This window comes from Cygnus olor, chromosome 6, assembly GCF_009769625.2.
Source record: "Cygnus olor isolate bCygOlo1 chromosome 6, bCygOlo1.pri.v2, whole genome shotgun sequence".
NCBI lineage: Eukaryota > Metazoa > Chordata > Aves > Anseriformes > Anatidae > Cygnus > Cygnus olor.
In genome coordinates, this window is record NC_049174.1 from 28,234,094 (window position 1) to 28,246,992 (window position 12,899).

Below are 12,899 nucleotides of genomic sequence, written 5' to 3' on the forward strand. Positions count from 1 at the left end.
AAAGCATTTGAAATCAGTCCAGTTGGGATCAAATACTATTTCTGACTAGATTTGCATATGGCCTTTCAGATGTAACTGCACAGGAAAAAAAAAAGAAGATATTTGAGCATCCTTACGTGCACGTTTGTCCCCTGAGAACAGGTTCTGTACAAGCTTTTATTTTGGTTGTGTCTAAGAATTCCCCCACACCCTCCACCTCCACATGAAGAATTCAGTTTACACTTTCCTGGCAGAGTTAAAGAGTGCTCCAGGAACAAGCTGACGTGCAAGTGAGTAAGATTCAAACCAAAGAAACAAGCTGTAGCAAAGGGCAGCCCCTACCCCTGTGCCAAGCAACAAGGAAAATTGGCTCTAAGCTCCTTCTGATGCTTTATTGAAATGTGTTGGTTTTTCCACACGGGAAAACTACCCTCTGGTTTGTACAATGCACTACAAACTCACAGTTCTGTGTACGTGATTTTGGATAATCAAAAGCAGCAAGCATGCCAGAAATCTATTTACCCTATGCAAACCGTGTTACCTTGTATTGATTTCCTTGGTGCATGTTAACATAAGTCTGACATTAACACTAGCTTACCCACCACTCCTTTCATTGAGAAAACACTGATTTATAAACTGTGTTAACATATGCTGTTTTCAGACTAATGGCTCTTGGTCCTCTCAATGCACTGATGAAGCACCCTTTGCCTTTACCAGTCAGTTGCCTTTACTGAGCACAACTTTTTTTTGATTTCCCTTTTCTTTGGAGGCTCTGTTACATGATTGGACTAGTTTCCTGGGCTCTGCTATAATACCTTGCCATTATGCCAGGAAGCACAAAGACTCAAACATTTTTCTCTCTAAGATCCCAAGAGGGGTGACTGCTAGGGATCACTCAGGAGACGGACTAGTACTCCTTTAATTTAGTAGATGTCATATAGCCACTCAACCCTCATTCAGGTACTTTAAAAACAACTTGTCGATGCCTTCCCAAATAGAAAACTCACCACACTTATTCACAGCTCATTTGACACATTCCCTCTCTAGTTAAAAGCAGGTCCCTCTTCTATTCTATTTGATAACTTCAAACTTTTTTTTTTTTATTATTTAAATGAACTATTTTGCACAGAATTGTGTGTTTTTAACAAGATTTCTCTTTTTAATCTTTTCTTTCAGGTAGGAAAAGACCATACATGAACATCAAGAATGCCTTTTGTACCCCATGTTTCTATTTTTTAGGCTCTGAACACAATCTGGAGCTCATTCCATTGTAAGGCTATGGGTGTTTTATGTTTCTATTTTGACAAAGAAAACAGAAGTAAACATTGCAATTCATTCTTTAACCCACCTGTTAAAATATTGCCCTCTCTTTCTTTGGCTTATTCAAGCCACACCCTGACCACTAGTCACACCGACAGATGTGATCTCAGCATTCACAGGACCTGCTGTTGGCTTCCTTTCTAATGTCACTTCAGCTACTGTCACACAGCAGCTATTCTTTGTTTATAGATGCTCGTCACAACCTTTTTCCTCCCCTTCTGTAAGGGTATAAAGGTAACTTGAAGTGCACGCTTAAAAATATGACTAATTTTCCTAAATAAAAACCAAATAGTTAACAGCGATGAGATTATTTGAAAAGCACGGAAGCAAAGACCAGCACTATCAGAAAAAAAGAAGTAACAAGTCAGAAGCCTGGAGAATCATTACTGATATTGCAACAAGCTGCTACTCTAAAACCTATTCTAAATAGACTCCCAGTAGTTATTAGGGAATTGGCAGTTGGCTACCAGAAGGAAAGGAGATAGAGACAGACAGAGGGAGGTATTTTTAAAAATATTGAAATTGCAAAGCCATTTGCCTCTTAGGTTAAATGCTGCAAATTAAGCTCTTTGTGTGTCAGCTCATGAGGCTGCAGTGACAGAAGTCTCCAAATAAGTCAAAAAAGGGGCCGTTCTTTTTTTACGTAGTGAGTACTACCTGATAATCAGCCTCCCAAATCAAGAAGTCCATCTGCTCATGAGCTGGCGATTTGCAGAAATGTGTGGTTGTGTTTTTGGCTTCCACAAGGTGGCCTCTTCCAGTAACTTTACCCAGCAGAGGTACCTCCGTGCAGAGTTGTATATCTTCTAGGCATAACCTTATTTGGGCTTCACTCCCTTTCCCTCCCCCAAATGGAGGAGCATGTAAGAAAGACATTAAGGTCATGAAAACAAAGTGCCCCTCTAAAAATTCTGATAGTTTATCCCATAGATCAAACCTAAATAAAGCAATCCCCAGATTCTCTGAAAAATACTCAGACCCTATTGGTACCAGTAATTATAACAGATTAGACCCTACAGCTTGGGTGTGCCCACCTTGGTCTGCTGTGTTCTCTTAACACCTGCCAAGTCCCACGCTCCCCAGCCTGGTTCTCCAGCCTTATCGCATGCCAGTTACTGGCACGGGGGCAGTTGATTTCTACTGTAAACAAGTCAGTTTAGAGAAAGCATAGTAACACTCCTGATTTGTGTTAGCAAACACTTCCCTAAGCTATTTACATTGAAAAGACAAGATACCTCCATTATCTCAACTAACAGTACAAGTGACCACTGATCACATTAGTCAACTAGGGCTCTACTCTTATAGTAAGGTTTGGGTACAGAATTACTAAAAATAAAGTTGGCAGAGTTCTTTTCACATACCACCACGAAGTCTTTGCAACAAACAGTCCCTATCCTGCATTTTTTTAAAACCTTTTTCGTATAAAGGCAGGCCAGCATGGCATTAGCAAAACTGAAACACTGAAGTCAAGTATCAGACGCTAGCACAAATGTCAAGTAACTGCAAACTTAAGGATGAAGCAATATTTCCACAATTGCTATGTTAGCCTCAGATTCAGAAAGCCTGGTTAAACCACAGCTCCTGAGCAACCTTGAACAAGGACTGAATTTCAGGTTCCCAGCTCTTACGGAGGGGCTGGCTCTTCTTTACTCCACCTCTTTGTCCTCTTGTCTCTTTGGCCTGCTTGGCTTCTTCAACATAGAAAGTGTAGCTTATTGTGTGTTTATTGTGTCTCACACAGTGTGGTTCTGTTCCTGTAGTGATATTTGACTTGACTATAATAGAATAAATAAAGCAAAGAAGACCCATACAAAGAAAATTTATTCTAATTTATGCTCAAGTTCTTTACCTAAAAGCAGCATTTCATGCAGCAAGGTCACAAGCAGCTTTTAAGTCCAGGGCTGTAAAACTGTCCTATCTTTGCCATCTGTCAGAGACTCCTGATTCTTTTAGCAGCAAGATGCAGGTTTTACAAGGAGGATTTTTAAAAAAAAAAAAAAAAAATTTTTTTTTAAATACACTGTATAACCTCTTCAGTCAAAAAGAAAAGCCTGTCCTTAAAAGCTAGAATCTTCACATTCTGTTTGGGCAGTTTCCACAATGTCTTCATAAGTGGTTGATACCAGTTCAAAATAGAGCTCTTTGTGAATGCTGTATGTTTTATTCAAGGCCCCAAATATCTTCCGGACAAAAACATGTTCTGTTAGAATAAACAAACAGAAATCAGAGAAAAGACAAACTTAAAAGAACCCTCTGGGTTTCAGCAGATTGCAGTTTACAAGTGGCCGCGTATTTTCTCCCCTATGCAGTCTCCTTTTGGCCATCAATTGCCATATTTTCCTCCGTTAAACTCGCTTCTCAAAAGCTACAAATCTACTGGAGTATTTCTATAGAATAACACCAAACACATCATATGAATGAACTTTCTTGGCCTAAATGAATCTCTGGCATTCATGGATGTATTTGAAGGCATCAATTTTCCCTGCAGGAGACTGTTATGTGTTAGTTCAGAAGGAGGAGAGAAGCTGGTAATAGACAATACATTGGGGTGCCAGAGCTGCAGTGAGGCTGAAGGAGTGCCTCAGTGTACAAAATATGGCTCTGGCCTTTCTGGAGTTAGAAGGAAATAACAGAAGTCTGAGATTTGAGCTATTGCATGGGACTGGACATGTCTAGTGATGTGATTCTACATTTTTATGGGAGAAAAAGCTGCCGTGTATGCCATGAGTATGCAGGGAGATAACAGAGATGAGGTAGAAGGCGCCAGACCCAGCAGAGGTCTCTTAACAAGACTGTTTGAAGAAAAGCATTGAAAGCTTTATCAAAAATAGAAAGCAAAAAGGTGTTAATCGTAGTTTTTGTCTCACAAAGCCAACTCAAGAGGAAAGCAAAGAGGTAGGTTAGAATCCATTTCACATGCTCGCCAGTTTTGCAGACACCTTTCTGAGGATGATGGGAAAATTGGTTTGTGGAAATTATTCTTTCTAAGGAAAACACTGGCTTACGTTAGACTCAGCCTGGCAAGATAAATCCATTGTCAGGGGAGGTCTGAGATCCTGAGCACTGCCACATTCCTTCCACCTTGGTTGTAATTTTTCTGGTTCCCCCCGCCCTCTGCCCACATCTCACCATCACTCCCCACCAACCCCGCAAAACATATCAGTAAAGCAAATATCCTAGAGTAGTATAAAGCCCTGATATCTGCTATAGTGAAGAGTCTTTAAAATTACCTTCAGAATTAATTTTTAGAGAGTAGTTTCTCACAAGATAGACCTGAAAAAAGCAAGGAGCTTCTGAAAAGCGAGGAGCTCCACTTCTCTACTAGTTTGCCTTCTTTTAGAGATTTTTCTTAACCAAAATTTTCAGTTTGGGGAGAAAAGAGGGCTAAAAACAAAAAAGAGTGAACATTTTTTTATTATTATTATTTTTAAATCAGTAATGAAGGGGAATTCAGGAATTTTTTTTCCAGTCCAGACCATATTTCTTTCCTTATATTTTCAAAAAGGAAAAGAAAAGCAAACATTAGGATGTTAATTCTCGTCTGCACACAGGCAGATATAATGCCATTTCAGACCCTTTAAGGTTTCTCAGGCATCCAGACGAGCAGCAAAACAAAAACTTTGCCTAACCACATCCAAAAGTCTCAAAAAACAGTCTTGAAAGGAGGTTTTAAAAGGAAAACAAAGGCACTTTAAAACTTCTAAAGCTAATTTCTAAAGCTAACTGAAGTGTGGTTCTGGAACATTTAAGGATTATTAGCACTGGAAATAACATTAACCTGGTCTCCGACCTCTATTTCCATCCCTCACATGAACTGCTAGGAGCCTACAGAGTTCCTAACACAAACCTATGTTATTATTTCAGTGGAAGCAGGGTTGCAGTCCTCTCCTCTATCAGACCCATTTACAGTTGCTGTCTGAATCCAAGGTCGGAAAAAATAGGTGCTTCCAGCAAAATCAAACCGAAACTAAACAGAATACAAAATATAAATAAAACCAAAGACCTTATAAAGCTTTATGCTTTGGAGAAAAATGAATGCTTTCATAGCGTTTCTTTCCTGAAACTTTTACCCACATGCCTGTAGATTTCCTGAAACTTTTACCCACATGCCTGTAGAGGCAGTGAAGAGTTACGCAGTGATTGCTCTGGCTTTGGGGTTAGATTATAGATATTAAAACACTTCATGAAAAGAAACCTGAACAACAACAAAAAAAAGCTTTGTGGTGTACCTCACTAAAAAATACAGGTGTATTCAGATCTGTACAGAAAGACCAGAAAGACATAGCTATTTGTCACACAGTCCCAAACCACATTATTTTTTTACAAAGGTGCATCAAAAATTCAACTAAAAAAAGTCAGTTTTGACTCCAGCAGAAATTGCAAGTTGATGAATACAATAACCTTAACATGCCGTAGCTTAAAAAAAAAAAAAAAAATCAAATCTTTGAAATCTTTGAAAACAGAAAGCACAACCAATATTTAAATTATCTTGGCCTAAGAAGTTGTTGAAGTGGAAGTATGAACTATAATAGCACTGGGATGCATTTTTTATTACACAAATTTATTGACCGTAAACTCTGGAAATGTTTTATTATTATACAGAAGTGCCAAGCATCAATCACTTCTTAATGAAATAGCAAGAAAGGAAAGTTTACCTCACAGGAATTTATGAAAGTGTTCAGATACATTTGCATGTTTCCCAGAATTCTGTAGCCACAAAGTGGTCTAGAGGAAGAGGGGAAGTTGGTCTCTGGAGTCTGGTCCAGGTTTTAGCTTTTTTATTGCTGGCTTTCCTATAATGCAGTAAGTACAGGATGTGTATTCAAACAAGCTTAAACGTGTGAATTTGACCACCCCTGCTAAATTAATGATGGGCAGTGATCTGACTCCCCCCAGCATAGGAACCACCCCTTGAGCTATTACCAGAGTTGCCTTCACCACCGGACAGGACATTGATAGTTCTGGAGGCTGCATGCCCAGTTCTTACTGGAGCTCAAGCTGTTTCTATTTGTCCTCCAGACTTCCTCCTTGAAGGGACGGGTTTTTCAAGAACCATAGATATTTTAGACAGTCAACTCAGATGTCTTTTAAGAGAAGGTGAACACATTGCCTCTTCAAAGATCTCCCTCTGTGGTTATATAGGAAATGCCCTGGAGTTCTGCAGAGGCACACAGATCTCAGCATCTATTTCTCCCAGCTGGAAATGATTTTTGTGCTTCCTCCCGTGCTTCTTGAACATTCAAAAGAGACCAGGTTCTGCCCCTATATTCAAGCAGGGCATAAATTGCAAGCTGGGAGGAAAGATCTTCAACAAGAAATTGTTTCCAATCTCAATCCAGCACAACCCCAGTTTACCTATCTTCCCCCACCAAACAAAAAAGTCCATCATCTTTTGCCTATTTTTGCGCTTTGTTTCTGCCTGAATGCAGGTCTATCACTAGTCAGAAATGATAGACTTTTTTTTTTAAGCATGATTGGTAGGACGTTACCTGAATTGCAAAGTAATTTTTATTTTTGTCATATTTTTTACATTCTAATACAAAAATAAATAAGTGAACCCATGCTGCATTTTTACTCCTGAACACTGGACAAAAAAAAAAGTGTCCATTTTCAACCCTAGAAATGACTACCAACACCTCAATTTTTCCAATCCTTATTTCAAAGTTCTTCACAAAGAATGATTCCCTAATTTTTCAGGCACCCATTCCCTGAAAAACAGACACCTTTGCAGACATGTAAAAGAGGCATCCTATTTCAAAATTCAATGTGTATAAAAAGATGTTATTAAAGAGTACAGAGAAGCAGCTACCCTGTCACACAGTATGTTTAACCAGCCAAGTGACAACAGAACAGCTTTTACCTCTCCATCACCAGAAGAAACATTGCTTAAGCCTCTATTTTCACATCACCTTTTCTTGTCACTTCTTTTCTTAAGCTACTCTTGTTTGCTCAGTGTATTTAGCAGACATTTATCTCACTCTATCAGCAAAGATTAAAGACTCATACTACCTAGTAATCCAATTACCCTACATGAGAAAAGCAAATGTATCTTTGGTCAGTGCCCACAGAGCTCCAGGAATCCATCACAATAGAAAATGAAATTTAATTAATTGCGTGCTTTGGTTTAGCCTCATCCACATCATTACTTCATTCATTTCTAATGCGTATGCTAGCAGAGATTAAGTAGTTTTAAAATACAAAAGAAAAACAACACTGGATCAGTGTACCCTAAGGTGAGTGCTTGGGTAATTATATTGCTAAAGAATCATATCTGAAAAAACTTGCTTGTGGTGAGAAGCTCAAAAGAGAAGATGAGAGTTACAGACCCTTGGGACAACATAGTACTTAAGCAGAAATCCAAGTGTTTCACCAATTTGACTAATCCTCATTTTACGTTTGGGGCAAAGTGGACTCTCTTCATAGTTTTCCCCCCCCCCCCCCCCCCCCTTCTTCAAACATGTTTATTTTCACATGACCTCTTAAACCATTTGGCTTTAACAGCAGATAGCACTTTTTTCTTTCTCAGAAACCCAGAGGTAACCAGGTACCTGAGTAAGAACTGGTGGAATAAAACACCAACAGCATGATGTTGTAGATAAATGGATTGGCACGGTATCTTGACAACTATACTGGGTTGAGAGGAAAGGGTTTTGTTCCTTCCTAGGGTTATGGCAGAACTATGACTGGGTCTCAAGGCTGGAAAGAATCAGAGAAGAGCTGTGAGAACTATTAGGGGACAAGCCAACACATGGTATAAAGCAGAAGAAGCAAACAAAACCTCTCAATATCATTTAACCAATACTATGCCTTCAAACAGCTTGCCCACAGCTGATAATAGGTCAAGGTTTTAAGATAGTGAGGGCAAGTGGCTGGAAACCTCAGATACCTTCCCTACCCCCCCCCCCCAAAAAAAAAACAACAACAACAAAAAAAATCACAAAGCTACAAAACACACTGTTAATAGCAACCCAATTAACCATTAGGAGAAAACACTAATAGATCAAGGCTGAAAGCTTTCTAAAATATATGGCATAACTCAAATAGAAGTTACAGGATAAAAATACACAGAAAGCATTAAGCTACAGATCAAATTAAGTAGTAATAAGGATTCCCTTCCAACTTTGAGAGTCAGTGAAAACAGCATTATTTTTTTGAACTTACTAATGCTAAACAAGTTCTTGTGAGTATCTAACTGTCTCTGAATGCTTTTTGCTTCAGGAGAAGAATGCTTTACAGCCTTTAAGTGGTTAATAACTTGTTTAATCAATGCTTTAACTTTGTGCTACACTAGAGCTCTAGGAAAGGAATTGGAAAAAGAACAACCAAGTCTTTCCCACCAAACGGCACTTAATCTCTTACGAGATTATCAACATTCATATTTTTCCAAAGCTTGTATAAAATTCATTTGCATAACTCCACTTCTTTCAAAAGACAAAACCATCATCTGTGATATCTATTGATTTTTAATAACTGAATACTCTCAGTTGTCTGCTACTGCCTTTAGTGTTTTGTTTTCTTCAAGTTTGAGTTTCTAAGATATAAAGCAAGCTTCCCTTAGCCTTCCACTATGGCAAGCATGCAGGCTTGCAATAAAGTGTCCATTTTCTAGGTATAAGAACATACTTGTGCTTTCAAATATATATGCTTTTTGCTTTCCCTTCTCAGTCAAAGATGAAAATCCAAATTAAAATCTTAATGATATTTTTGAGAAAGCAATGAACCAGCAAATGCATGAAGAATCCGCTTTCCTTCCTTTTTCTTTTTTTTTTTTTTCTTTTAAACCCCAGTCCAACAACATAGTGAGGAGATCAAGTGGTCGATGTTCACTCACAGAAAAGAAAACCTTAAGTGTTCAACTTTCATATTAAAAATATATATTAAATTTCAACTTTGTTTTCAGATTGTTTACGATGTTATTTTAAATATCTGTTGCTGAAAACTCTTTCAAAACAAATATCTAATAAAATAGCAAACCACAGTATTGCACAAAGACAACAAAGCTGTTTTCTTCTTATGTGCAAACCTCACTCATGGATCTGACAACTCCAGGGAAGTCAACACATAGATGTAGGTTACTACAGAGATGCCAACAGCAATGCATTTTACAACTCCACACCCAAAATCCTTCTGTAGAGAAATACTACAAAACACCTGACACAAAGAAAGGGAAAAAAAAAACACCTTTAACAAAGCTTCTGAGCTGCCAGGCTATCACATCCAAAAGCTCCATATAGAGAAGCCATGGGAAATGGCTGTATCCCCATGGTAACGATCAGAACAGCATAATTGCCACACAAACTCATGCTGTGTTTGTGTGTACATGCACATATGCTACATTTTGAACACAAGAATGTGGCATATGTTTCCAGCCTTAATTCCTCGGTCCAAAGCCAGTAACAGACAAAAGACCCAAACAGTCCAACCACAGCATCTCTACTAGCGTTATATGTATCCTGAATACAAGGCAACACCTAAACCAGGTATCTTGTGTATGGTAGGCTTGGGCCATAATGGAAAGAGAATGTTAAACAAACCACAAAACCCTGATGTATTTGTTCTGATGGTGATTTTCTTGTCTTAATGGTCCTTCAAAAGACAAACCAACCACCTAATATTTCTAACAGAGAAAGTTAACTTGCCCACCAAACACACAAACGCACACTATCAGGCAGAAGAATCACACACAAACGCAAAGAAAATGAAGTTCATCTTTTCCTGTGCTGTTCTACAACAAGGTAGTGCTAATTTTACATTGGGCTTTGCTCCCTGCTGATTAAGTGCCAGGTATGAAATTGTATGCACATTGCAAACTACACACAGATCATTTTTACTTAGAGTGGAAGAAAATGAGAGGCCAGAAAAAAAAATAAAAATCAAGGAGCGGGGGGAAATAAATCACACAAGAAACAAGGACATGGTGGCAGTTTAAATGTAACACACAGATGACTCCTGTTGTTTGAAGCTTTTCTGCTGGTATAGAAGTTGTCTACTTTATGATGCCGATCTCAAAGACAAATACAAAAGGAAAGTTAGTCAAGAGATCAATTCTGTTCTCCAAATTCCCAGCAGCTCTACAGCATCCATCAATGAAATAACTAATGCAGTACTTTTTGTTCTATGCAGCATGGTCTTAAAACTGGGAGAATAAAGCACTATAAGAAACCACATGAAGAGTCTTGCAAAGATATTGTAAAATTTAAATTCTTTGGAGATCATGAATGAATCTAGTTTACGACTCATTTAGTCCTCCTTTGCCCCACAGGAGAAGTCCAGCATGGAATCCCATCCATGTATTTCACAACCAAGGCTTCACATGAATGAGAAGTAAAAGTCCCACTGAAAGGCTTGCAAAACAACACGGGGCACAAAACCCTACTTCCCCCCCCCCCCCAAAAAAAAAAAACACTATGTATATCTTTCAAAATGACTGGAAAATGGCTAAAACAACATGAGATTTGCTTAGCTAAAAGGAAATGAATGCAATCTAAACTGAACATAATTTACCAACTGATCAACATAGCTGTACATAAAGCAATTATGGAAGAATGAAGTAGCCTCTTCCACTGCAAGTAGAATATTTTAATGAACCAGAACTGGAAGCCTGCACAGTTATTTTGTCCACTTAGCCTTGGAGAAAGAGTAGGTTCAGACTGACAGCAAAATAATGCAAAGATGTACCCACCTATACGACACTGAGGTAAACAGTGAGCATCATTAAGACCTTATGAAGCAGCACACCATTTGTCTTTCCCTGGGTTCCTTGAGTCCCGCCTGCAACTTCTTTTTGAGCAAAGCTGGTGATATATTTTTTTTTGTTTGTTTTAAAAAAGTCTTCTGATCTTGATTTGCTGCCTACTCTCTAACCTCCTGCAAATGCAGTGGTCTAGATTTAGTACCTAAGTTCTCAGAGTCAACAGTCCACTGTGAGGCTTTTAAAATTTTGCATAACTTTAATTGAGGAAGCAATACCAAAAACTCCACGAGTCAACCAGTGCAGAACACTTGTAAGGGCTTTGGATATGAACTGGAATAGTACAGTCACTAGTGTGCAAAAATTAACTACTTTCATTTTAATATAAGTAAAGAAATGGAGCTTGACTTTTTAAAAGACTCTCAGCGTACCTCCCTAAAACAGATATTGCAAGGTAGTTGTGATTTGTAACAGCTTTTGTTATTACTCACTATAGTCAACCCCTTCAAGGAGCTAAGTTACAGCTTGGCAGCTGCACCTCCCACAAACTTCAGAGGAATTTTTAGATGTTCAGCAACTGCCAGGATATGGGTCCTTGATGTTTTGACAGCTATGCTGTGTACATCATGCCCACATAATAGAACAACGCCTTGGAAAGCAATGAGATAAGGAGAATGAAAACCATTGTTTTTCAATTCTGATTCTCTATTTCTTCTGGATAAAGATATACTGGAAATCAGGACTTATTTTCACATCTTTTTCTGTGTGGGTATTAGGGTGTCATACTGGCCCTCACAGGTCTGCAGGTCTGTCTTTATATAAGTCTAGGCAAAATATGGTCCACTTGCTGCTCCTCTGCTTTATTTGAAGAGTGTTTTACAGTTTTCAGCCAAGCACATCTACATGCAGATATCAGTGACAGAGTCCTGGACACCACCAGAAATAAACAGACCTCAGACATGTCTCACAAAGAGGTTCCTCAAGATCAGCCAAAGCATTAATTGAAAAGAAATTGAGTCTAACAAATCAACATGGGAAGTGGGGGGGGGGGGGGGGCAACAGTATCTGAAAACAAGAGTACACCAGTGATGACTCAAAAGACTTCAGCTGTCATTCTGAAGCAGTTCCACCAGCTACTATGATTTCCACAAATGTTCCTGCTGTTCAGAACCATCCAAGAAGCCTGAAGATAGTATGGCATTTGGGGGTCCTGAGGCACTCTCTGCCTGCAAAGCCACAAGCATTATTTAAAGAAGATCAGCACATGAGAAGCAGGTGTGTAATCAAACTCTTCACATGTTTCCCGCTGAAGTTAGCCTAGCCAAAGAATTATGCCCATCATGCATCTTTCCTAAGCAATAACATTAAGGGTAAGATTTGAGCATTGGATCTGGTGCTGGTTGTGGAACCATTTGCCAGACTTGAGATACAAAATGCTGTCAGCACCTTTCATCAACACGCATCACATGGAGCTAATGGAGCTTGGAAAGCTCTACTATTTTTCAATATTTTCTCCATTAGTGTAAATAGATGAGATTCTGCTCCAGGCCACATACGAAAGATGAAAAATTAGGAGAAAGAGACATGAGTAAGTGAAAGGTATGTGAAGAAAGAGTGTAATTGTTCATATTTCTTTGCCTCAGCAAGGTATATTCTTACCCTTAAGAAAATCAAAGGTTGCTATCAGAGGAAGCTGTTACACGTTTTGGTGAACAAGATGGAAAAATCATTCAAAAGAAGCAACAATCCTGACAGTAAAAGGATATTTTTTTTACTGCCTTCAACATTGTATCAGCATTCCCCCCCCCCCCCCCCATTTTGTGTGTGTATCTGTCAGTCTCTTCTCCTCCAAGCCCAAATGCCTAGGAAGTTATAAGAAATGTAATTATTTAAAAAGACGAAAAATAAC